The sequence below is a fragment of the Canis lupus genome, chromosome 25 (genome assembly GCF_003254725.2).
Source record: "Canis lupus dingo isolate Sandy chromosome 25, ASM325472v2, whole genome shotgun sequence".
In the NCBI taxonomy this organism is placed as follows: Eukaryota; Metazoa; Chordata; class Mammalia; order Carnivora; family Canidae; genus Canis; species Canis lupus.
Window position 1 is genome coordinate 8,450,022 of NC_064267.1, and position 27,714 is coordinate 8,477,735.

The 27,714-nt window shown below is 36.5% G+C and overlaps 1 long non-coding RNA gene across 4 annotated transcripts in view; it reads left to right on the top strand.

Annotated features, from left to right (window-relative positions):
• Positions 1-207: 207 nt before the first annotated feature.
• LOC112669448 (uncharacterized) overlaps positions 208-27,714 on the top strand; it is a 362,442-nt gene continuing 334,935 nt past the window's right edge. For 3 of the 4 annotated variants that reach the window (XR_007406015.1, XR_007406014.1, XR_004817150.2), the window contains exon 1: positions 211-273. This is a non-coding gene — a long non-coding RNA (uncharacterized LOC112669448). Of the gene's footprint in view, positions 274-27,714 lie in introns of all 4 variants that reach the window. The other variant, XR_003142264.2, reaches the window with a different exon arrangement.

Below are 27,714 nucleotides of genomic sequence, written 5' to 3' on the forward strand. Positions count from 1 at the left end.
GCAGGCGCTAAACCGCTGCGCCACCCAGGGATCCCAATTACACAGTTTTTAGAATTATTTATTTATTTTCAGATTGAGAGAGAGAGAGAGCATGAGTGTGTGAGAGGGAGGAGGGGCAACAGGAGAGGGAAAGACAGAATCTCAAGGAGATTACACTGAGCACCATTATTACGCACGGCTTGATATCAGGACCCTCAGATCAGTACCTGAGCTGAAACCAAGAGTTGGATGCTTAATCACCTGAGCCACCCATGGGCCCCTTACACAATTTTTGTGAGTGGCAAGAACTTTTAAAATTTACTCTCTTAGCAACTTTCAAATATACATTACATTATTGTTAACTGTAGTTCACCTATATTACCAGAAATTATTTATCTTAAAACTGAATGTTTATACCCTTTGACTGCCTTTCTTGGATTTTTTCCACCCTCTACTTCCTGCCCACTGGAAACCACAAATCTCTCATCTTTCCTATAAGTTTGTTTTTTTATTATTCCAAATATATATATATATATCTTTCTCTGTCCAGCTTATTTCACTTAGCATAATGCCCTTGAAGTTCATTCATGTTATAGCAAGCGGAAGACTTTCCTTGTTTCTCATAGTTGAATAATATACCATTGTATACGTATACCACATCTTCTTTATCCATCCTTGGACACTTAGATTGTTTCCATTTCTTAGCTGTTATGACTAATGTTGTTATGAACACAGGAGTGCAGGTATCTCTTTAACAGAATAATTTTGTTTCCTTTGTATATATACCAGAAGTGGGATTGGTGGATAAGATGGTATTTCTATTTTTAATGTTTTAAGGAACCTCTATACAGTTTTCCATAGTAGCTGTACCAGTTTAGATTCTTACCAAAAGTGCATTAAAGTTCTCTTTTCTTCAGTTCTTCATCAGTACTTGGTTATCTCTTGGCTTTTTTATGATAACCATTCTAATAGGTGTAAGATGATATCTCATTGTAGTTTTAATATGTATTTTCCTGATGATTAGTGACATTGAGCACCTCTCTGTGTGCTTTTGGCCATTGATATGCTTTGAAAAATCCCTATTTTGGTCCTTTGGCCACTTTTAAACTGGATTGTTTGGTATTGAGTTGTATGAGTTCCTTATGTATTTTGGATATTAACCCCTTATATGTGATTTTCAAATATATTCTCCCATTCCTAGGTTGCTTTCACATTTTGTTTATGGTTTCTTTTATTGTGCAGAAGCTTTTAAGTTTGCTGGTAGTCCCACTTTATCCTTATATAATGACCTTCTCTGCCTCCTGTTGCCATGGCTTAAAGTCTATTTTGTTTGATATAAATATTGATACTCCTGTTCTCTTTTGGTTTGTACATGCAAAGAATATCATTTCCAGCCCTTTACACTTAGCCTATGTGTGTTCTTAAAGGTGAAGTGAGTATCTTCTAGGTATCATATAAGTAGATTTTATTTTTTCTTTTCTTTCTTAAATCCTTCCAGCTCCTTTGTATTTATTGATAGGAAAATTCAATCTGTTTACATTTAGAGTAAATATTAATAGGTAAGAACTCCCTGCCATTTTATTTTTTCCTGGCTATTTTATAGTACCCTTGTTCCTTTCTTCTTGCTACCTTCCTTTGTGAATTGATGATTTTACATAGTAGTATGCTTTGATTCCACATTCTTTATCTTTTGTGATTCCACTGTAGGTTTTTGTTCTGTGGTTAGCATAAGGCTTACATAAAACTATATGTAAATACATATATGTGTGTGTGTATATGTATATATACACAGACACATTTATACACACATGTATACACATATATGTATGTGTATATACATACATATATGTGTATATATACATATGTGCTTATATACTTATGTATGTATACATATATATGTTTATATATAACAATGTATTTCACTCTGATAACAAATTAACTTCAATCACTTTATATTTTTAATGTCACAATTTGCCTTTTTATGATATATTAACAAATTATTATAGCTATAGGAATTTTTAATACTTCTATCCCTTCCCATTTATAATACAGTTAAGTGGTTAATACACCATTGAATTGCATTATTAGTATATTCTGACTCTGACTTACCTTTACCAGTTTGCTGAATATTTTTTAAGATTTTATTTATTTATTCATGAGAGACACAGAGAGAGAGAGGCAGAGACACAGGCAGAGGGAAAAGCAGGTTCCATGCAGAGAGCCCGACATGGGACTTGATCCCCGGTCTCCAGGATCAGGCCCTGGGCTGAAGGCGGCACTAAACTACTGAGCCACCCAGGCTGCCCTGCTGAATATTTTTATAGGTTTTCATTACTAATTATCTTTTCATTTCAGCTTAAAAAACTCCTTTCAGCATTTCTTGTAAGGCAGGTCTAGTGGTGCTGAACTCCCTCAGCTTTTCTTTGTTAGAGCTTTTATCTCACCTTCATTCCTGAAGGACAACTTTGCTGGGTAAAATATTCTTGGTTGGCACTTTATTTCAGCCCTTGGAATGTACCATCCCATTCTCTCCTGACTTGCCAGGTCTCTGCTGAGTAGTCTGATGATAGCCATGTAGGAGTTCACTTTTATGAGAGGAACTTCTTTCTCTCTCTCTTTTTTTAACTTCTTTCTCTTTTAAAATTCTTTTACTTTGATGTTGGACAGATTTATAATGTTTTGGAGAAGACCATTTTGGGTTGAAATGAACTTGGATGTCCAAATCTCTCCCCCAATTTGAGAAGTTCTCAGTGCTTATTTCTTTAAATAAGCTTTCTACCTTTTCTTCCTCTCTTTTCCTTCTGAGACTCCAGTGATGTATACATTGTTTTTGTTAATGATATCCCATAAATCCTGTGGCTTTCTTCATTCCTTTTCATTTTTTAAAAAATTTTTGCCCCTTTGATTAGATAATTTCAGTTGATCTGTCTGCTAGCTGATTTTTTTCCTCTGCTTCACCCAGTCTGCTGTTGATGCTCTCTATTGAATTCTTCAGTTCAGTCCTGGCATTCTTCATCTCCAGAATTTCCTTTTGGTTCCTGTTTATGTTTCCTTTCTCCTTGTTGAACTTCTTATTTTGTTCTTATATTGTTTTCCTTATAGCACTAAGGTGTTTATCTGTGTTCTCTAATAGCTCTTTGAGCACCTTTACAATAATTACTCTGAATTCTGCCAGTTAATTCCTGGATCTCCATTTCCTTGGGGTCAGTTACTGCAATTTTACTGTATTCTTTTGGTGGAGTCATGTTTACCTGATTCTTCATGATCCCTGCAGCCTCACACAGTTATCTGCACATTTGAAGAAGCAGTCACCTTTTTATGGACTGACTTCAGTAAGTGAAGACTTTCACCTGTGGATGGGGGAACACTCAAGAGTGTTGTGACCTCAGATCTAGTGATTCAGGGCACTGAGTCCTGGGGTTTGTGGTGGCACTAGGTCTGGAAGGGGTGTGTGTGTGTGTGATGTCTCTTCAGCTCTGGCTGCTAGGTTGCACAACATTGACAACTATGTGGTCCTTGGCAAGGACTTCAAGGAGTCCTTAGTGGTTCCAAGAGCTGTTGGAGACCTCAGAAGTGCCTCCAGATGAGTGGCTAGACCAGGGCAGGCAACAGTCAGTAGTGGCTGGACTTGGTGCTGTACACACACATGGCTGCAAGGGCCAGCTGCAGGTACCTATGTAGTGACAGGGGCCAGATGCATATACACTACACAGTGGTAGGGACCAGGATAAGCAACAATGTCCAGGGTCAACTCTGACACAGTGGCAACTGCAAGGCCCTAGCTGTCAGCCTGATTTCCCATGGTTGCAGCCTCTCTCCAGGTGTGCACAGTACAGTGGAATCCAGTGACAGCATTCAGGCCAGGACATGCAGGTGCATAGCTAGAGGCTACCTGCAGGCTCTTATTGTGCTTTGGGTCAGTAACACAAAACAGGCCTTTTCTGAGCCCACAAGAAACTGTGGGGGCCTTGGCTCTTGGCATGCTCTCTTGTGGCTGCACAGTCTCCCCTTGGGCATGCAGACTGTAGTGGAGTGGCATTCAACATTAGGCCAGTGACATACAATGCACAGCTACAGGGATAAGCCTAAAGCACATATAAGATGGCGGAATCAACCATGGAGTCCAGGTGGGTGTCTTGTACTCACATAGCCACAAAGTCCTAGGCTGGCTGCTGGTGCAGTTTCCAGGCTCCAGTGGAGTCAAGAGTGGGATCAAGACTGACAGCAAACATGAGGGAGCATAAATAGTTGTGTGGCCAAACCTGGTGAAATCTGCAGAGGAGTTTTCAGTAGCTATACTGGCTATTGATTTTTCAAGTGGTGAAATATGCTGGGTTTGTGGCAGGGCAGATAAGCCATGATTACTCCCACTGCATGGCTGCTCTTGATAAATTCTGCTTTTCTTCCTTGTTCTGAACTATCCCTGAAAATCTTAGCTTTGTCCGTCAGGGTGGAACAAAATGGAAGTAGGACCTTGGTGCAGTGCCCAAAGGCCGGGTAACCTGGCCACTTGCCCTGCTCTTCCTTTACTGCTGAGGGAAATTCTTTCTAGCTGGGAAGTTCTCTCTTGATGTTGAGCAATGCAGGCTTAGCAGATAAGATGCTGCAGGCACAATGAAGCTGCCTTTCTTCTCTTCTAGTGCAGTTATTCTCAGGTTTTTTTGTTCCACTGTTCTGCTAAAATTTCTTAAGTGGACTCCAAAGCTCTCCCAGATCTGGTTTTACTCATGGATTATTGATCTTTGCAAGGGACGTCAGCTGAGGTCTACTATGTCATCTTTTTTTTTTCAATATACATCTTATCAGAATCCATTTCAGATATATACTAACTTAATTCCAGTATAATATAGGAATGCTGCTCTTATATAGAGTTCCTCTTCCTCCTTTTGTGTTATTATTATACACATTATATCTGTATATTACAAACCCAACAATACATTGTTGTAATTGTCACTTTATATATTTTTACCTATTTTCAGGAAGCTGAAAGAAGCAAGGAGAACAAGTGTACATTTATGGAGGTTATTACATTAACCATCTTATTTACCATTTCTGGTTGTCTTCATTTGTTCCTGTGGATTCAAGTTACCGAATAGTGTCATTTTCTTATTCCAGTACACCTGGGTTGTGCTACCCAATACGTTTGTGCAATTATTGTCAAATATATTTCATTTGTACATGTATAGTCATAATAATACAATTATGTACATATTGTTCTATATAATTTTTAAAAATCAGTTGAACAAAAAAGGGGAAGAAGTGTGCATTTAAACTGTCTTGTATAATTTCATTTACTGATGTTCTTCACTTTTTTGTGTGTGGATTTGAATTATTGTCTGGGATGACTTTCAGCCTAATAATCTTTCTTCAGTATAACTTTCTTTTTTTTAATAATAAATTTATTTTTTATTGGTGTTCAATTTGCCAACATACAGAATAACACCCAGTGCTCATCCCGTCAAATGCCCCCCTCAGTGCCCGTCACCCATTCACCCCCACCCCCCGCCCTCCTCCCCTTCCTCCATCCCTTAGTTCGTTTCCCAGAGTTAGGAGTCTTTATGTTCTGCCTCCCTTTCTGATATTTCCTACCCATTTCTTCTCCCTTCCCTTCTATTCCCTTTCATTATTATTTATATTCCCCAAATGAATGAGAACATATAATGTTTGTCCTTCTCCGACTGACTTACTTCACTCAGCATAATACCCTCCAGTTCCATCCACATCGAAGCAAATGGCGGGTATTTGTCATTTCTAATGGCTAATATTCCACTGTATACATAAACCACATCTTCTTTATCCATTCGTCTTTCTATGAACACCGAGGCTCCTTCCACAGTTTGGCTATTGTGGACATTGCTGCTATAAACATCGGGGTGCAGGTGTCCCAGCGTTTCATTGCATCTGAATCTTTGGGGTAAATCCCCAACAGTGCAATTGCTGGGTCGTAGGGCAGGTCTATTTTTAACTCTTTGAGGAACCTCCACACAGTTTTCCAGAGTGGCTGCACCAGGTCACATTCCCACCAACAGTGTAAGAGGGTTCCCTTTTCTCCGCATCCTCTACAACATTTGTGGTTTCCTGCCTTGTTAATGTTCCCCATTCTCACTGGTGTGAGGTGGTATCTCATTGTGGTTTTGATTTGTATTTCCCTGATGGCAAGTGATGCAGAGCATTTTCTCATGTGCATGTTGGCCATGTCTATGTCTTCCTCTGTGAGATTTCTGTTTATGTCTTTTGCCCATTTCATGATTGGATTGTTTGATTCCTTGCTGTTGAGTTTGATAAGTTCTTTATAGATCTTGGAAACTAGCCCTTCATCTGATATGTCATTTGCAAATATCTTCTCCCATTCTGTAGGTTGTCTTTGAGTTTTGTTGACTGTATCCTTTGCTGTGCAAAAGCTTCTTATCTTGATGAAGTCCCAATAGTTCATTTTTGCTTTTGTTTCTTTTGCCTTCGTGGATGTATCTTGCAAGAAGTTACTGTGGCATGAGTTCAAAAAGGGTGTTGCCTGTGTTCTTCTCTAGGATTTTGATGGAATCTTGTCTCACATTTAGATCTTTCATCCATTTTGAGTTTATCTTTGTGTATGGTGCAAGAGAGTGGTCTAGTTTCATTCTTCTGCATGTGGATGTCCAATTTTCCCAGCACCATTTATTGAAGAGACTGTCTTTCTTCCAATGGATAGTCTTTCCTCCTTTATCGAATATTAGTTGACCATAAAGTTCAGGGTCCACTTCTGGGTTCTCTATTCTGTTCCACTGATCTATGTGTCTGTTTTTGTGCCAGTACCACACTGTCTTGATGACCAGAGCTTTGTAGTACACCTGAAATCTGGCATTGTGGAGCCGCCAGATATGATTTTCTTTTTTAAAATTCCCCTGGCTATTCGGGGTCTTTTCTGATTCCACACAAATCTTAAAATAATTTGTTCTAACTCTCTGAAGAAAGTCCATGGTATTTTGATAGGGATTGCATTAAACGTGTATATTGCCCTGGGTAACGTTGACATTTTCACAATATTAATTCTTCCAATATTCCATGAGGAATATTTTTCCATCTCTTTGTGTCTTCCTCAATTTCTTTCAGAAGTGTTCTATAGTTTTGAGGGTATAGATCCTTTACCTCTTTGGTTAGGTTTATTCCTAGGTATCTTATGCTTTTGGGTGCAATTGTAAACGGGATTGACTCCGTAATTTCTCTTTCTTCAGTCTCATTGTTAGTGTATAGAAATGCCACTGACTTCTGGGCATTGATTTTGTATCCTGCCACACTGTTAAATTGCTGTATGAGTTCTAGCAATCTTGGGGTGGAGGCTTTTGGGTTTTCTATGTAGAGTATCATGTCATCGGCGAAGAGGGAGAGTTTGACTTCATCTTTGCCAATTTGAATGCCTTTAATGTCTTTTTGTTGTCTGATTGCTGAGGCTAGGACTTCCAGTATTATGTTAATAGCAGTGGTGAGAGCGGACATCCCTGTCTTGTTCCTGATCTTAGGGGAAAGGCTCCCTGTGCTTCCCCATTGAGAATGATATTTGCTGTGGGCTTCTCGTAGATGGCTTTTAAGATGTGGAGGAATGTTCCCTGTATCCCTACACTCTGAAGAGTTTTGATCAGGAATGGATGCTGTATTTTGTCAAATGCTTTCTCTGCATCTAATGAGAGGATCATATGCTTCTTGGTTTTTCTCTTGCTGATATGATGAATCACATTGATTGTTCTATGATTGTTGAACCAGCCTTGTGTCCCGTGAATAAATCCTACTTGGTCATGGTGAATAATTTTCTTAATGTACTGTTGGATCCTATTGGCCAGCATCTTGTTGAGAATTTTTGCATCCATGTTCATCAGGGATATTGGTCTGTAATTCTCCTTTTTGGTGGGGTCATTGTCTGGTTTTGGAATTAAGGTGATGCTGGCCTCATAGAACGAATTTGGAAGTACTCCATCTCTTTCTATCTTTCCAAACAGCTTTAGGAGAATAGGTATGGTTTCTTCTTTAAACATTTGATAGAATTCCCCTGGAAAGCCATCTGGCCCTGGACTTTGTGTCTTGGGAGGTTTTTGAAGACTGCTTCAATTTACTCCCTGGTTTTTGGCCTGTTCAGGTTTTCTGTTTCTTCCTGTTCCAGTTTTGGTAGTTTGTGGCTTTCCAGAAATACGTCCATTTCTTCTAGATTGCCTAATTTATTGGTGCATAGCTGTTCATAATATGTTTTTAAGATTGTTTGTATTTCCCTGGTGTTGGTAGTGATCTCTTCTTTCTCAATCATGATTTTATTAATTTGAGTCTTCTCTCTCTTCTCTTTAATAAGGCTGGCTAATGGTTTATCTATCTTATTAATTCTTTCAAAGAACCAACTCCTGGTTTTGTTGATCTGTTCCACAGTTCTTCTGGTCTCGATTTCGTTGAGTTCTGCTGAAATCTTTATTAACTCTCTTCTTCTGCTGGGTGTAGGATCTATTTGCTGTTTTTTCTCTAGCTCCTTTAGGTGTAAGGTTAGCTTTTGTATTTGAGTTCTTTCCAGTTTTTGAATGGATGCTTGTGTTGCGATGTATTTCTGCCTCAGGACTGCTTTTACTGCATCCCAAAGATTTTGAACGGTTGTATCTTCATTCTCATTAGTTTCCATGAATCTTTTTAATTCTTCCTTAATTTCCTGGTTGACCCTTTCATCTTTTAGCAGGATGGTCCCTAACCTCCACGTGTTTGAGGTCCTTCCAAACTTCTTGTTGTGATTTAGTTTTAATTTCAAGGCATTATGGTCTGAGAATATGCAGGGGATGATCCCAATTTTTGGTATCGATTCAGACCCAATTTGTGACCCAGTATGTGGTCTATTCTGGAGGAAGTTCCATGTTCACTTGAGAAGAATGTGTATTCAGTTGAGTTTGGATGTAAAGTACTGTAGATATCTGTGAAATCCATCTAGTCCAGTGTATAATTTAAAGCTCTCGTTTCTTTGGAGATGTTGTGTTTAGAAGACCTATCGAGGGTAGAAAGCCCTAGATTGAAGTCTCCAAGTATAAGTGTATTATTATCTAAGTATGTCTTAACTTTGGTTATTAATTGATTTATATATTTGGCAGCTCCCACATTCGGGGCATATGTATTGAGGATTGTTAAGTCCTCTTGTTGGATGGATCCTTTAAGTATGAGATAGTGTCCCTCTTCATCTCTCACTACAGTCTTTGGGGTAAATTTTAGTTTATCTGATATAAGGATGGCTACCCCTGCTTTCTTTTGAGGACCATTTGAATGGTAAATGGTTCTCCAACCTTTTATTTTCAGGCTGTAGGTGTCCTTCTGTCTAAAATGAGTCTCTTGTAGACAGCAAATAGATGGGTCCTGCCTTTTGATCCAGTCTGAAACCCTGTGCCTTTTGATGGGGTCACTAAGCCCGTTCACGTTCAGAGTTACTATTGACAGATATGAGTTTAGTGTCATCATGATATCTATTCAGTCCTTGTTTTTGTGGATTGTTCCACTGAACTTCTTCTTAAAGGGGAATTTTAAGAGTCCCCCTTAAAATTTCTTGCAGAGCTGGTTTGAAGGTCATATATTCTTTCAGTTGCTGCCTGTCTTGGAAGCTCTTTATATCTCCTTCCATTCTGAATGAGAGCCTTGCTGGATAAAGTATTCTTGGTTGCATGTTCTTCTCATTTAGGACCCTGAATATATCCTGCAAGCCCTTTCTGGCCTGCCAGGTCTCTGTGGAGAGGTCTGCTGTTACCCTAATACTCCTCCCCATAAAAGTCAGGGATTTCTTGTCTCTTGCTGCTTTAAGGATCTTCTCTTTATCTTTGGAATTTGCAAGCTGAACTATTAAACGTCAAGGTGTTGAATGGTTTTTATTGATTTTAGGGGGGGAATCTCTCTATTTCCTGGATCTGAATGCCTGTTTCCCTTCCCAGATTAGGAAAGTTTTCAGCTATGATTTGTTCAAATACATATTCTGGCCCTCTGTCCCTTTCGGCACCCTTGGGAACCCCTATTAAACGTAGGTTTTTCTTCCTCAGGTTGTCATTTATTTCCCTTAATCTATCCTCATGGTCTTTTTATTGTTTGTCTCTTTTTTCCTCAGTTTCCCTCTTTGCCATCAACTTGTCTTCTATGTCACTCACTCATTCTTCCACCTCATTAACCCTCGTCATTAGGACTTCTAGTTTGTATTGCATCTCATTCAATTGATTTTTAATTTCTACCTGATTAGATCTAAATTATGCAGTCATGAAGTCTCTTGAGTACTTTATGCTTTTTTCTAGAGCCACCAGTAGCTGTATAATAGTGCTTCTGAATTGGCTTTCTGACATTGAATTGTAATCCAGATTTTGTAACTCTGTGGGAGAGAGGACTGTTTCTGATTCTTTCTTTTGAGGTGAGGTTTTCCTTCTAGTCATTTTGCTAAGTGCAGAGTGGCCAAAAACAAGTTGTATTGGGAAAAGGAGAAAAAGAGAGGAGAGAAAGAAGGAAAGAAAAGAGAAAAAAGAAAAAAAGGAAGAAAAAAAGAAAAAAGAGAAGAAAAAGAGAAAGAAAAAGAAAGAAGGGAAAAAAGGGTGGGGGAAGCAAACAGAAATCAAAAAGCAAAAAAACAAAACAAAGCAAAACAAAAAAACAAAAAACAAACAAACAAAAAACACGGGAGAGTATCTTCTGATTCTGTGTACTTTAAGTCCCTTGGCTTCCCCTGGAACTTGTCCGTCTAGCTGGTGTTCTGCGGGAGGGGCCTGTTGTGCCGATTTTCAGGTGTTAGCAGTTGGGGGAGCTGCTCTGCCCCTTGCCTGGTGCAGGGCTCAGTGGGGGTTGTTTACCCCGTGAGGCCCCAGGAGGAACAACCCCAGTGGCGGGGCCAGCTCTGGAGCCCTGGAGTCAGCCCCCGCAGTAGCTCCAGAGCTCTCGGTCTGCAGGGCCTGGAGGCTCCGGGGCGGGGCCGCTGATCTGCTCAGGTCGGGGCAGGAGCGTCCTCGCTGTCCTGGGCCCTCCCGGCCTCTGCCTGTCCGGGGAGGCTGGATCCTGCGCCCTGTGCTCCGGGGCCTGCACTGTTGGATTCGCGCTCCCGCCCCGCAGCCCCCTCCGCGGAGCCTCTTCCTCCGCCGAGCCCCTCCGCTCCGGGTCCCGCCGGGTCCCGCCGTGCGCGCTGCAGCCCTTAGGGAGCTCGGCGCACTCTCCGGGGCGCAGGTGTCTGTCAGTGTCCCCGGGAGCCCGAGGGCATCCCCGCCCTCCTGGGTCCTGCTCCACCTCCCCGCGAGCCCCTTTCCGCCCGGGAAGGTCGGTGCAGCTCCTGCGTCTCCGGGACGGGGCTCTCCTGTCCTGGGGACACTCGCCCCCGCCTCAGCCCGGTTCCTCCTGGGCCCCTCCCCCTTGGAGGCCTTTGTTCCTTTATTTCTTTTTCCCCGTCTTCCTACCTTGAGAGAAGCGCGAACTCTTCTCACTGTAGCATTCCAGGTGTTCTCTCTTGAAATCTCAGGCCGAATTCGTAGATTTTCAGGATGATTCGAAGGTTATCTAGGTAATTTGGTGGGGACAGGTGGCTTGGGGACCCGACTCTTCTGCCATCTTGCCCCTCCCCCCTCTTCAGTATAACTTTCAAGAAGGATCTGATAACAAATTCTCCAATTTTTTCTTTTTTAATCTGAGAATGCCCTTTTTAACTTTATTTTTTGAGAGATGCTTTTTCTGGAAATAATATTTTTGGTTGACAAGGACTGTTTTTCCTTTTCCAGCATTTTGAATACTATGTCACTGCACTGCCTTCTGGCTACTATTATATCTGATAAGAAGTCAGCCATCAATCCACAAAGGCTCATTGGTGCATAATGTGCTGTTTTTCTCTGCTTTCACAATTCTCTCTTTGCCTTTGTCTTTCAGTTAACTGAAAGATTAATCTACACATAACATATATATTATGTATAATATGTAATGTATATAATATATTCATTATATATCAATATGTAACATACAACCATGTATTATACATTATAACATTGTATTATTAATATATAACAAATATATTTTAATTAAGTTTGGCATTTTTAGCCATTAGGTCTTCAAAATTTTTCTAGTTTTTCTCTATTTCCTCTCCTATTAGTCCCATTACATATATGTTGGCTTCCATAATTGTGTTGCACATTTCTCCAGAGCTATGCATATTTATTTATTCTTTATTCTCTCTGTTCTCTGGCTTGCATAATCTCTGCCAATCTATCACCAAGTTTATTGATTCCTCCTCTGCAAGTTCCAATCTTCTGTGGAATCTCTTAGTAAAATTTTCAATTACTGTAATTTTCAATTCTTAAATTTCCATTTTAAAAACAAGTTATATCTCCTTTTGATATTCTTTGATGAGACATTGCCATATTCTTCTTTTTTTCTAAAATATTTTTCCAGTTTTATTGAGACATAATTGACATACAGAATTGTATGAGTTTAAGGTGTACAGCAAAATGATTTGACATACATGTATTGTGAAATAATTACCACAATAAACCTGGTCAACATCTATCATATAGATGAGATGTGATGAGAACTCTGAAATTTTCTCTCCTAACTTTGAAATATGTCATCCAGCAGAGTTAGCTATAGTCATCATATCGAACATTACATCCCTTGTACCTGTTTATCTTAAAACTGGAAGCTTATACATTTTGAGCATCTTCATTTAATTTTCTTTCCCCCTATGCCCATATCTCTGATAGCCACAAATCTGATCTTTTTCTGTGAATATTTTTTTAGATTCTACACGAGATCATACATGTTTATCTTTTTCTGTCCAGCTTATTTTACTCAGTATAATGCCCTCAAGGACCATCAATGTTGTTGCAAATGGCAGGATTTCCTTCCTTTTTATAGCTGAATAATACTCCATTGTATATATACCACAACTTCTTTACCCATTCATTCATCTGTAGACACTTATATTGTTTTTGTGTCTTGGCTATTGTAAATAATGCTGCAGTGAACATGCGGGTGTATTTATCTCTTCAATATTATGTTTCTATTTGCTTTAGATATATTCCAGAAGTGGGATTCCTGGATCATAATGGTAGTTTTATTTTTAATACTTTGAGGAGGCTCCATACTGTTTCTCACAGTGGCTGTGGCAATTTTCAGTTCCCCTGACAATGCACAAAGTTTTCCTATTTTCCACATTCCCACCAATATCTTTTTGTCTTTTTGGTAATGGCCAATTTAATAGGTGTGAAGTAATAACTCATTGTGATTTTGATTTACTTTTCCCTTATGGTGAGTGATATTGAGCACCTTGTAATGTACCTGTAGCCATTTCTTTTTTCTTGGAAAGAATGTCTTTTCATATGCTCTGCCCATTTTTTTCTTTTTTCTCTTTCTTTCTTGCTCGCTTGCTATTGAGTTGTATGAGTTCTTTGTGTATTTTAGATATAAACCTCTTATCAGAATATGGTTTGCAAGTATTTTTCTCATTCCACAGGTTATCTTTTCATTTGTTATTTGTATTTCTGTACAGTAGCTTTTGAATTTGATGTAGTCCTACTTGTTTGCTTTGTTGCTGTGCTTTTGATGTCATATTCAAAAACGTTGCCAAAGTCCATGTCAAAGAACTTTTTTCTTATGGTTTCTTCTATGAGTTTATGGTTCCTGGTCTTGTGTTGAAGGCTTCAATTCATTTTGAATTAATTTTTGTGAGTGGTATAGGATAAAGGTCTGATTTCACTTTTTTACATGTGAATATTTTTTCAGTATTGTTTATTGAAGAATCTGTCTTTTTTTCCTTTGAATAACCTTGACTCTTGTCAAATATAGTTGACTATAGATGCATAGGTTTATTTCTGGGATCTCAATTCGGTTTCATTGGTTTATGTATTTGTTTTTATGCCAGTACCATGCTGGTTTGATTACTATAGTTTTATTATATAGCTTGAAATAAGGAAGTTTGATACCTCTTGTTTGTTTAGCTTTCTCAGGATTTCTTCAGGATTATTCAGGGTCTTTTGTGGTTTCACATAAGGATTATTTTTTCTAATTCTGTTAATCCCTCCCCCCAAATGCTATTGGAATCTTGATGGGAATGCATTGAATCTATAAATAGTTTTGAGTAGCATGGACATTTTAACAATATTCTTTCGATTCATGAGCATGAGATATCTTTGATTTGTTTGTATCTTCAAGTTCTTTCACTAATGTCTTATAATTTTTAGTGTAGAGATCTTTTACTTCCTTAGTTAAATTTATTCTTAACTATTTTATTGTTTTGATGCTATTATAAATGGATTATTTTATTTCTTTTTTAGATAATTTTTGTTAGTTTATAGAAATGCTGCTGATTTTTGCATGTTAGTTTTATGTTCTACAAGTTTACTGAATTTGTTGAGTGGATAGGTTTTTTTTTGTAGATTATTTAAAGCATTCTCTATTATAAAAAATGTTTTTCTCTATTATAAAATCTTTTCATCTTCAAATAGAGCCAATTTTAATTCTTCCTTTCTGATTTGGATGCCTTTTATTTCTTTGTCTTGCCTGATTGCTCTGGCTAGCTCTCACTACTATATTGAATAAGAGTAGTGAGACTGGGTGCTCTTGTCTTGTTCCTGATGTTAGAGGAAAAGCTTTCAGCATTTCATCATTGAGTATGATGTTAGTTGGGGGCTTGCCATATATGTTGTCATTTACTATGTTGGCTTGCATTCTTTCTATGCTGAATTTTTAAGGAGTTTTATCATAAATAGATGTTGAATTTTGGCAAATGCTTTCAATGTGTCTATTGAGATAATGTGATTTTTTTCATTCTATTAAAGTGATGTATCACATTTATTAATTTGCATATGTTAAAACAACCTTGCATCTCAGAGATAAATCTCACTTAATCTTATGAATGATGCTTTTAAAGTGCTGCTGAATTTGATTTGCTAATATTTTATTGCATAGTTTCACATTTATAGTCTTCATGAAGATTGGCCTTCCAGTATTCCAACTTTTTTGGAAGACTTTCAGATGGATTGGTATTAATTCTTCCTTAAATGTTTGGTAAAATTTACCAGTGAAGCCACCTGGTCTTGGCCTTTTCTTCATTGGAAGATTTTAAATTATCAATCCAGTCTCCTTACTAACATTTGTTCTGTTCAGATTTTCTATTTCCTTCTGATTCAGTCCTGGTACATTGTATGTTTCTAAAAAATGGTTCTATGTCTTCTAGGTTGTCCAGTTTATTGGTGCATATTTGTTCATAGTATCCTATCATGATCTTTTATATTTCTATGGTATTAGTTGCAAGATCTTTTTTTTTTCACTTATAATTTTGTTGGAGTATTTTCCTTTTTTCCCCCTCTTGGTTAGGCTAGCTAAATTGTTTGTCAGTTTTGTTTATTTTTTCAAAGGACAAACTTTTAGTTTTGTTAGCCTTAGTTTCACTCATAGTGATCAGAAAAGATACTTGATATCCTTTCAACCTTGAATTTGCTAGGACTTGTTTTGTGTCCTACCATATGGTTTATCCTAGAAAATATTCTATGTACACTTGAGAAGAATTTGTATTCTGTTGGCATTGGATAAAATGTTCTGTATATGTCTATTAGGGCCCTTTGGTCTATAGTGTTGTTTAAATCTACTATTTCCTATTGTTTCTGTGGATGATCTATCTATTGTTGAGTGTAAGGTATTAAAGTCTTTAATTGTTGTGTTGCTCTTTATTTCTCCTTTTAGCTCTATTAGCTTTTACTTTATGTATTTAAATGCTCCCATGTTGGGAGATACAATTGTTTTATTTCCTTGATGGATTGACCACTTTGTCTATATAATGACCTCTTTGTTTTTTTTCTTTTTTCTTTTTCTTTCTTTTCTCTTTTTCTTATGAGGGAAGCCCCAGCAGAAGCAACCTGCTTCATAGTCTTGGTGACCCATACCTTTCTTTCTTAAGCATGGTTTCTTTTAGTTTTTTAAAAACATATTTATAATGGTTACTTTGATGTCTTTTTTAAAATTTGACATCCCTGCATGGGATCCCTGCATGGCTGAGTGGTTTAACACCTGCCTTTGGCCCAGGGTGTGATCCTGGGGTCACGGGATCAATTCCTACATTGAGCTCCCTGCCTTGAGCCTGCTTCTCCCTCTGCCTGTGTCTCTGCCTCTCTCTCTCTCTCTCTTTCTCTCTGTTTCTCATGAATAAATAAATAAAATCTTAAAAAAACCTGACATCTATGCCTTCTGACAGAGTTTCTGTTGCCTGTGCTTTTTTCCTGTGCACTGGTCAGACTTCTTTGCTTCTTTGCATGTTTCATAATATTTTCTGTTAAAAAAATTAGGCATTTAAAGTAGTATAATTTTCACTGTATTGTATCCCTGAAACTAATATAGTATTATGTGTCAACTATACCCAAATAAATAATAATATAATAATAATAATGTAGCAACTCTGGACACTGACACCCCTGCCAGAGGTTTACTGTTGTTTGCTTATTAATTTGTTTAATGACTTGGCTGGCCTATTTTATTGATTTCATTAATAGTTATAAGCCTCTAATATCATTCTTCAGAAGGCACAGCCTTGGGCATGGACCCTGTCATTCTAGGTTGACAATTTTAGCAGAGCTTTTCTACTGGACACTTTTTTTGAGGCTTTTCCAGAGGCTGCTGAATCTGTTGGTATCTAAGGCAGATGTTAGGCTTCACTAACTGCCAGATGATTGTCCTATTGTTTTTAATAATGCCCTACAACATTAGGTGTTTCAACATCTTATCAATAGAATTTGAGTCTCTTTGCAGAAGTAGTTTTTGAGTCTAGTCTTTGAGGTTTCTGACTCCAGGAGAGATTTTCTTAACTAACTTAACTTTCTGTGATTCTCTCTGGTAAACAAGCAGGCCTTTAGGGTTTAGCTCCTTGTTCTTGGGAAGTTTCAAGCGTCCTTTTAAATGCTTATCACCAAAATCTCCACTGTTTCTGAAAACTATTTATGGATGAGACAAGTTATTTTAAAGCCACTACCCATTTCTTAAAATTTTTATTTATTTATTTTTAAAGATTTTATTTATTTATTCATGAGAGACAGAGAGAAAGAGAGGCAGAGACACAGGCAGAGGGAGAAGCAGGCTCCATGCAGGGAGCCCGATGTGGGACTCGATCCCGGGTCTCCAGGATCACGGCCTGGGTCAAAGGCCAGCACTAAACCACTGAGCCACCCAGGGATCCCCCCCCCCCATTTTTTTTTAATTAAGTAAACTCTACCTCTAACATAGTACCTGAATGCACCATCCCAAGATCAAGAGTTGCATGCTCCACTGACAGAGCCAGCCATGTGCCCCATGCCACTACTTTTTATTTTTTAAAGATTATTTATTTATTTGGGGGGAGGAGAGAGAGAGAGAGAGAGAGAGAGAGAGAGAGAGAGAGACTGAGCAGTGGGGAGAGGCAGAGGGAGAGAGAGAGAATCTCAAGCAGACTCCTCATTGAGCACAGAGGGGCTCTATCCCCAGTACCCTGAGATCATGACCTGAGCCAAAATCAAGTGTTGCAGATTCAAACTACTGAGCCACCCAGGGGCCCTGGAGCCATTAGTTTTATTTTTTTATTTTTTAATTTTTTTTATTGGAGTTTGATTTGCCAACATATAGTATAACACCCAGTGCTCATCTCGTCAAGTGCCCCCCTCAGTGATGGAGCCACTACTTTTTAAAGACAACTTTCTTCCATTGTCCTGTTAGTTGTACTGAATGCATTTCTTAAATTATCTGGATTCTAGGTGGTTTGGCTTCTCTTGATCCTCTTAGCATCAACCAAAATTGTTTCACTTAAGTACTTCACATAGAAATAATCCACTTCTTAGTTTTAATCAACACTTCTTAATCAACACTTACTCCTCTCCAGCTATGCTTCCTGTGGAGCACAGAGGAAGGGGAAATACAGCCTCAAGGATGATTTTCGTTTTATCTAAATCTAAAGTAAAATAAAACACATACATGTCAGAAGAGAGCTAAGTAGATCCTGAGGGTATATTAGGCAAGTTTCATAGGACAAGCTCTGTATATAAAGCAGATGATTCTGCAAAACAATCAGCTCAGGGATGGGTGAAAGAAATAGTTCTAAAAATCTTTTGTAATCTAAGTAATATCCTACTTTTCCCTATTTTATTCAGTTGATTTAAACCTGAATAAATTCAGTATTTTGTTATTGTGAATTAAATCATTCTGAAAAACAGTTTTATGAAATCAGGTATGAATTTGAATTCCAATTTACTATTTGGATAATTATTTGTGAATATTTCTAAAAATATCCCAATTGAATTCTGGCTATATTTCCTAATGTTTAATATGGGAATAATAATAATAATAATAATAATAATAATAATAATAATAATAAATACAATAGCTTTTCTGTTTAGTTCATGGGGCAGTTTTGATGGCAAGGTAAAAATAACACAGATGGCCTGCAAAGTTTTTAAAACTTCAGAAATTATTTGAGTATTATTTGAGTATGTTTGAGGTACTGTGTTATTTTCAAAGGGACTTACAGAAAAAGTTGTCAGACAAATAAAGACAAAGTGGGAATTTTGGCTAGACTATTCTTTGATCTTGTCTAGTAGATTTCCTTTTCCTCTCAGCTTCTGTTCTGCTTGCCCTTTCTGAGAGCAGGTACACTCACCTTAAACTCTAATTAGAATATTGAAGATAGCTGCCTCCCCCATTTTCAGAGCAGACTTTCACCTGTTTTATTAAGGGCTTCCCACATAAGACTTCTTTTGTGCAATTCATTCCAAAGCTAAAATAATTTTGTAAGCTGCTGTTCCAGAGCCTTTGAAGATATTATTTTAATTTCCCTTACTTAAATTGTGCATACATTTTCTTGAAATGGTAGCATGTAAGAAAATGGTAAAGCAATATATAAACATGTTTCCAGTGGGAATATGGTATAATATTGATAATAACACCTTCTGTTATTGAACATTTTACATTATTCTCTTGAACACTTAAGACAGTCCTGCAACAAAAATGTTATTTTCATTTTGGAAATGTATTTATTCCTTTTCCTCTCACTGCCTTTAACTACGCTGTGCCATGTCTTCTTTTCCCAAAGCCCCCCTAATAATGCTGCTATTGATCCCTTTGAAAATATTAAAAACTAATCATTTCCATGGCTTTTTCACGGTCAGTAGTGCCAGGCAGTGATGAAGTGTTTGCTCAGTGTAGAAAAGGCCTCAGCTTTGTATCAATTTAAAAGACTTTCTTTGAAAATGATAATTATTTATTGCCCTTTGTTTGTTTCAAGATGTCCTTTCTTTTATGATTAACAATTATAGTAGATGGCAGGAATTTTTAAAAATGTCATTCCTTGGAAAAATATAAATATGGCAGTACTACTATGATGTCATTTTTTCTCATATTGTAAGTTAATTTTTACATGGATATTAAATTCACATGGTTACACAATCAAATAATGAGAAAGTAAAAAGTGAATGGTCTCCCTGGAACCCACTTATATCTGTTACTGATATCTCAGTATTTTTGTAGTTTCTTTATGCATGTAGGTATATATTTTTTACCCCTCTCCCAACATCTTTAGACTAAAGATAGTATTTTACTGTTCTGCCCCTTGTATTCATATAAACATATTATCCTGCTTTTTTTTTTTTTTTAGTATGGGCTCATAGAAATATTTTTCGTTCTTTCTTAATAGTAGCATAGAGCTCAAAGTATAAACAAACTATTATTTATTTAACCAGTCTCCTATTAGTGGATATAAGACTATTTCTAATATTCTACTATAAACAATGCTACAATGAATAATCGGACATATTTATCATTTCATACTCGTACAAGAGTGTCTACAAGACAAATTCCCTGAAACTGAATTGTTAGGTCTGAGGATGAATAAAAGGTAGCTTTAATGATGTTGCCAGAGTGCCTTCCACAGAGCAAAGAATTGGGATGGTTATACCAATTTTCACTCTCACCAGCAATGTATGAAAGTTCCTGTTTTCCCACAGCGTCACAAACAGCGAATCTTCTGGATTATTACTGACCTAATAGGTGAAAAATGGTTTCCCTGTATAGTTTTAAGTTGCACCTATATTATTATGAATGATAGTGTACATAGTTTCATATGTTTAAGAGTCATTTGTATTTCCTTTCCTATTAACACACTTTATATACTTTGCCCATTTTTTTGTTGTGTTGTTGGTCTTACTCTTCTTGATTTTCTGATGGCTATTATTGCTTTATTATTTGATACATATACATGTATATATTATACATTCATAATTTTATGTCTTCATTAGCATTATAGAGTTCTCTCTTTTTTCTTGTTTCTTTATTTTGTTTTCTTTAACACAGTGCAGTTTTCATGAGTTTAGCATAAGTCTATTCCCAAGGCTTCTATGTGTAAATTTATGAACACTTATATCTTAATAAATGAAGATGTTACTTGAAAGACATTATACACAGTGCAGGTCAATGAGTTAACAGTAGTGCTATTACCATATACTTCTATTTTTTAAGTTTTTATTTAAATTCTAGTTAGTTAACATACAGTATAATACTAGTTACAGGTGTAGAATTTAAGTGATTCAACACTTCCATACAACACTCAGTGCTCATCATAAGGACACCCCTAATTCTCCATCACCTATTTCCCCCATCGCCTCCCAACCTCTTCTATAGTAGCCCTCAGTTTGTTCTCTATGGTTAAGAGTCTGTTTCCTGGTTTGCCTCCTTCTTTTTTTTTCCCTCCCTAGGCTTGTTTTGTTTCTTAAATGTCACATATGAGTAAAATATGGTATTTGTCTTTCTCTGACCACTTATTTCATTTAGCATAATACTCTAGCTCCTGCCATGTTGTTGCAAATGGCAAGATTTCATTCTTTTTATGGTTGAGTAATATTCCATTTTATATATATATATATATATATATATATATATATATATATATATATATCTCACACATCATCTTTACCCATTCATCAGTTGTTGGATACTTGGGCTGTTTCCATAGGTTGGGTATTATAGATAATGCTGCTATAACCATTAGGATAAATGTATCCCTTTGGATTAATATTTTTGGATTTTTTTTTGAGTAAATGCCTAGTAGTGCAATTGCTGGATCATAGGGTAGTTCTATTTTTAAATTTTTGAGGAACCTCCATACTGCTTCCCAGAGTGGCTGCACCCGTTTGCATTCACACCAACAGTGTAAGGGGTTCCCCTTTCTTTACTTCCTTGCCAACACCTGTTGTTTCTTGTGTTGTTGATTTTAGCCATTCTGACAGGCATAAAGTGATCATATTGTAGTTTTCCTTTATAATTCCCTGTTGATGAGTGATGTTGAGCCTCTTCTTATGTCTGTTGGCCATCTGTTAAAAAATGTCTGTTTGTGTCTTCTGTCCTTTTTAACTTGGATTATTTGGTTTTTGGATGTTGAATTTTATAAGTTCCTTATGTATTTTGGATACTAACCCCTTATCAGATATGTCATTTGCAAATATCTTCTCCCATTCTATATGTTGCCTTTTAGTTTTGTTGGTTGTTTCCTTCACTGTGCAGAAGCTTTTACTGTTGATGAAGTCCCAAGACTTTATTTTTGCTTTTATGTTCTTTGTTTTGGAGACATATCTGGTAAGAAGTTTCTAGATCCGATGTCAAAGAGGTGACTGCCCGTGTTCTCCTCTAGGATTTCAATAGTCATGTTTTACCTTTAGGTGTTTAATCCATTTTGGATTTATTTTTGCATATGGTGTAAGAAAATGGTCCAGTTTAATTCTTTTGCATGTTGCTGTCCAGTTTTCCCAACACCATTTGTTGAAGAGGTTGGTTTTTTCCCTGCCTTATCAAAGATTAATTGACCATATAGTTTTGGGTTCCTTTCTGAGTTTTCTATTTTGCCATATTGATTTATGTACTGTTTGTGTGCAGTACTATACTGCTTTGATTACTACAGCTTTGTAATATAACTTGAAGTCCAGAATTGTGATGCCTCCAATTTTGGTTTTCTTTTTCAAGGTTGCTTTGGTTATTTGGGGCTTTTTGTGCTTCCATAAAAAGTTTAGGATTGTTTGGTTCTAGCTCTGTAAAAAAATGCTGTTGGTATTTTGATAGGAATTGCATTAAATGTGTAGATTGCTTTGGTAGTATAGACATTTTAAAATATTTGTTCTTACTACCCACAAGCATAGAATGTCTTTCCATTTCCTTTTGCCTTTTTTAATTTCTTTCATGAGTATTTTATGGTTTTCAGAGTGTAGATCTTTCACCTCTTTGGTTAGGTTTATTCCTGGGTATTTTATGGTTTTTGGTGCAATTGTAAATGGGATTTCTGTAATTTCTTTTTTTGCTGCTTCATTATTGGTGTATAGAAATCAACATAATTCTGTACATTGGCTTTGTAGCTTGTGACTTTACTGTATTAGTATATCAGTTCTAGCAATTTTTTGGTGAAATCTTTTAGGTTTTCTATATAGAGTATCTTGTCATCTGAAAAAGAAGTGAAAGTTTTACTTTTTCCTTACTGATTTGGATGACTTTATTTCTTTTATTGTCTAATTGCTGCGTCTAGGGCCTTCAGTACTATGTTAAATAACAGTAGTGAGAATGGACATCCTTGTCTTGTTCCTGACTGTAAAGGAAAAACTCTCAGTTTTTCCCATTGAGGATGGTCTTAGCTGTAAGTTTTTCATGTATGGCTTTTATTTTGTTGAGGTAGGTTTCCTCTAAAACTACTTTGTTAAGGGTTTTTATCATGAATGATGCTATACTTTGCCAAATGCTTTTTCTGCATCTGTTGAAATGATCATATAGTTCTTGTCCTTTTATTATTATGGTAGCATATCATGTTGGTTGATTTGTGAATATTGAACTACCCTTGCAAACCCAAGAATAAATCCCACATGGCCTCATAAAATTAATTTGGAAGTTTCCTTCCTTTTATATTTTTTGGAATAGTTTGAGAAGAATAGATACTAGTTCTTTAAATGTATGGTAGAATTTACCTGTGAAGCCATCTGCCCCTGGACGTCAGTTTGTTGGGAGATTTTTTTTTTTATAGTGATTAAATTTATTTTCTAGTTATCACTCTTTTCATGTTTTCTGTTTCTTTCTGGTTCAGTTATATCCATTTCTTCCAGGTTGTCTGGTTTGTTGGCATATAGTGTTTCATAATATTCTCTGATAATTGTATTTCTTTGGTGTTGTTATTTTTCCTCTCTCATTCATGATTTTATTTGTTTGGGTCCTTTCTCTTCTCTTTTTTGATAAATTTGGCTAGAAGTTTATCAATTTTATTTTTTCAAAGAACCAGCTCTTGGTTTCATTGATCTGTTATATTGTATTTTTCAGTTTCTATATCATTTATTTATGCTCTATCTTTATTTCATTCCTTCTGCAGGCTCTAGGCTTCATTTGTTGTTTTTTTTCTAGCTACTTTAGGTGTTAGATTAGATTGTTTGAGATTGTTCTTGTTTCTTGAGATAAGCCTGAACTGCTATATACTTCCCTCTTATGACTGCTTTTGCTGCATCCCAGAGGTTTCAGACCACTATGTTTTCATTTTCATTTGTTTCCATGTATTCTTAAAATTTCTTTTTTGATTTCCTAGTTGACCCATTCATTCTTTAGTAGCATGTTGTTTAATATCCATATATTTGTATTCCAAGATTTTTTCTTGTAGTTGATTTCAAATTTCATAGCATTGTGATCAGAAAATATGCACGGTATGATCTAAGTCGTTTTGTACTTGTTGAAGCTGGTTTTGTGGGCTAATATGTGATCTCTGGAGAAAGTTTTGTGTACACTTGAAAGGAGCATAGAATTCTTTCTTTTAAACCTAATTTCACCTTGTAATCCTGGTTTGTGATTGATCATGTGCTTGCATTTGCTCAGTTCTCTTTTATTCATCTGTTTTATTTCCAACCTTGCTGAGACATATCTTGGTATAGTTAAACTTGTTTTTATTTTTTGCTATTAAAGTTTTATTTTGTCTTAGTTCTGCCAGTGTTCCTAAATGCTTTCTCCTTCTCTACCACATAAATTGCTTTATGTTAAAATGGTCCCTCCATGTTATTCTTTGGTCTGTTATCCTTTCCTTCTCTGAGCCAAACTGTCCAGAGAGACTTTATTCAAGCATTCATGCTAACTCCAGTTCTTACTCCCATTAATAAAAATGATCTATATTGGTTTGCACATTCCAGTGAGACTTCTTATCTTCAGAAAGTATATTTTTCTTGGAACTGAGACATCTAGGCATCTTTATGATTTTCTCTGAAATTCTACTGGTTTTGCCTAGTCTAAGCTCATTTTGGCATCCTCACGTGTATTTTGAAGTATGAATAATAATTGTATCCTACTTTTCCTGAAAACAGTTTGTGTTTTCCCCCCTTTCTCCCTGTTGGCCTTCATATGACTTCCAGGATGAGAATAGAAAAGGTAATGACCCAGCCATGTTTCTCCCCCTGCATTTGTTTTAATTATATAGTTCTGAAACCCAGTCCAGGAAACCATTGATCTAAACAGTAGTCTCTGACTTAGATTTAAAAAACTGAATCAATTCTTAAGATTTTCAGGTTCCAGTGATGAAACTCCGCATCATTGAGATCCTTAGCAAATGATCTTTTGTTTAATCAATCCATTTAGATAAACACAAGTACTTTATCCAAAGTACCATGATAATAAGGTGCCCTTACTTGTTATAGGATGACCTAAGTACATGAACCATAGTTTCATGAAGAATCCAAACCTAATGAGTTCTAGCTAAGTCTGAAAGTGAATAAAGGAACTTTGTCAAACATTAAGTGTTCAATGAAAAAAGAAAAAGAACTACATATAATTTGATCTGCAAGAAAAACTTTCAGATATATTTAAATTAAATGCATAGTTTCCATTCAATTAGCTATATCTTTCCCACATGATTTCCATTAATAGATCATGATTTCAACTATTCTTCTAAGTTAGAGCATAAAGGCTAAAGCTATTACTATTTCTATACCTCTAAGAATAAGTGGAACAAGAGTTGGCTTTGCCTTCACTACTTATCTTTTCATCATACGTACTTATTCAAGTGGCTGGGAGAGAGGCTTTCTTTATTATCTTCTGGGAATGACAGAGATGATGGCCAATTCAGATGGTTAAAAACAATTAAATTGTTGCAGATTATTAGTCAATGGCTACTTTATTTTAGTTTTAATCTGAATTTCTGCTTATTTTGTATAAAATTATACATCATTTGAGTTGGATAGGTTTAATATGATAAAAGGGCAAAAAGAGCATCATAAGAGTGGAAATAATTTTATCCCTTGCCCTTTTCTTTTGCACATCTACGGAAGGAGAATAGGCAAAATGATCCTAAGGTCCTTTCCTCCTAAGGTGTTATGTTCTGCAATACTGCTCCAAAAGCAGTGTAAGGGCCTTGAACTAATAGATAATTCAAGCCAAAAAACTTACCCTTTCTCCCATTCTCTAAAGACCTCACATGAACAACCCCTGGGGGATACCATCTGACTCTGGGAATGTCTATCCTTACCTTGACACAACCTCTATCGATTATAGTCTTTCAAATGATCTGTTGGATTTTTTTTATCTGGTTTCTCTTTCATGGAATATTTGTATGCCTAGTCAAAACAACAATCATAGCCGAACAACGCCAAGAATTCTGGGAAGTTACTTTGCTGTTTAGATTGAGAAAAAGTCTTCAGTTGAAACCCTCTCAGCCCCACTTTGAAATCTAAAGCATAATTAACTCTGAGGGGAGGCCTTTTAATGAGGTCCCATGTTGTGGAAGCCTAAGCAATATAAAACATACCCCTCAGCCTCACACAACAACCCCAAAAACCACAAGGAAGTTATGCCTGCCATGCCTTTGAAGGCTCTTAAAGCTGTTGGCTATGAAATCTAAAGCCTTGCTCTACAGATGTCAGTATAATTAGAGGGCATTTTAACACAAGACAAATTATATTTGAAAGTTTTCAGTTCAGTAGCCAGGGTCCAGGTTTTACTAATCAAAAGTCTGTTTCTCATTCCATATTCCATATGAGTCCCTCATAAGAGAACTTTACAATCAGTAGTCAGTCTTGGTGGCCTCTAAATCAAGCTGCATGTTTGCCAGCACTGTGGTCATTTTAACACACTTGTGTATCTAATGGTTAGAGGTGTTATCTCTGGAGTCAAGTGATCTAAGATTATATTCCCTTATATACTTAATAGCCTGAGGATTGTGAGCCAGTTGTTTAACCTCTTTGGGTCTCTATTTCTTCAATGTTGTAAGGATCAGATGAGCTAGATTACCTAAAGCAGAGAATCACTGGCACAAACTCACTTGACTTTACGAGGAAGTTATAACACATGCTCAAAAGAAGAGATCCTTCCAGTTGCACACAGTTCTTCCTAATACATTTTATAAAGCTAGTAAAAAAATTTTATAGGGATCCCCAGGTGGCTCAGTGGGTTGAGCATCTCCCTTTAGCTTAGGTCATGATCCCGAGATCCTAGGATTAAGCATTGCATCAGGTTCCCTGGTCCATGGGGAATCTGCTTCTCTCTCTCCTGCCTGCAGCTTTCTCTGCTTGTGCATGCTCTCTCTCTCTCTCTCTCTCAAATAAATAAATAAAATCTTTAAAAAAGTTTTTATAAACTCCACACAAGAAATATAGGAGGCAAATCTCACTCATAAATAGTGATTAAGGGATCCCTGGGTGGCGCAGTGGTTTAGCGCCTGCCTTTGGCCCAGGGCGCGATCCTGGAGACCCAGGATCGAATCCCACGTCGGGCTCCCGGTGCATGGAGCCTGCTTCTCCCTCTGCCTGTGTCTCTGCCTCTCTCTCTCACTGTCTGCCTATCATTAAAAAAAAAAAAAATTATAAAAAAATAAAAAAGAAATAAAAAAGAAATAAATGGTGATTAAAAAAAAAAAAAAAACCTGAATTGGTAAATCTAGCCCAATCTAGCTAGATATGTGTAAGTATATATATGTGTATAAAAAAAAAAAAACATCATTTTAACTTTATCCCAGGAATTGCAGTGTTGATTTCTAAGTGGAAAAATCTCATGTAATTCAGAATATTAGTACAGAAGAACCATATGGTCATCTCAATAGAGGCATGAAAATATTCAGTAAAATTCAGCCTACTTCATGATAAAGTCTTAGAAAACTAGCAATAGAAAAGAACATTTTATATCTAGGGTATTTCCACCAAAATAAGTATTAGCATTATTGTTACTAATGAGGTTTAGAAACACTTTCATTCATAATTAGGAAAAAGTCAAAGATATTTATTGTTTTCTTTTCAACGTTGAATTGTGGTCCCAACCAATGCATTCAAGATAAGAAGAAATCAACATTATAAGGTTTGGAAAGAAGAAATAAAATGCCATTACTGGTGGAGGTTATGATCATCTACATAAAAAATCCACAATGACTTTTAAATAAATTATTAGATTTAGCAAGAGTTTTTAGCAGTTTCTAGATATGTATTAATATGCCAAAAATTATATTTCTATAGAGACAGAAAATATTATTTTTAAAAAGACATAATTAATTACTGCCAAAAATAGTTATCCTAAAATAAACTCATGAAAATGTTCAGGAGCATTGGTGCAGATACATTTAGAACTTTGTTGAGAGATAGTGAAAAGACCTAAATAAATTTAAAAATATATAATGTTCATGTATAGGAATATTTATTACCATAAAGATGACACTTTTCATTCAAATAGATCTATGGCTTCAAAAATGTTTCCAATAAAAATCCCACCAAAGTTTTTTCGAGGATTTGAACAAGTTAATTCTAAAAT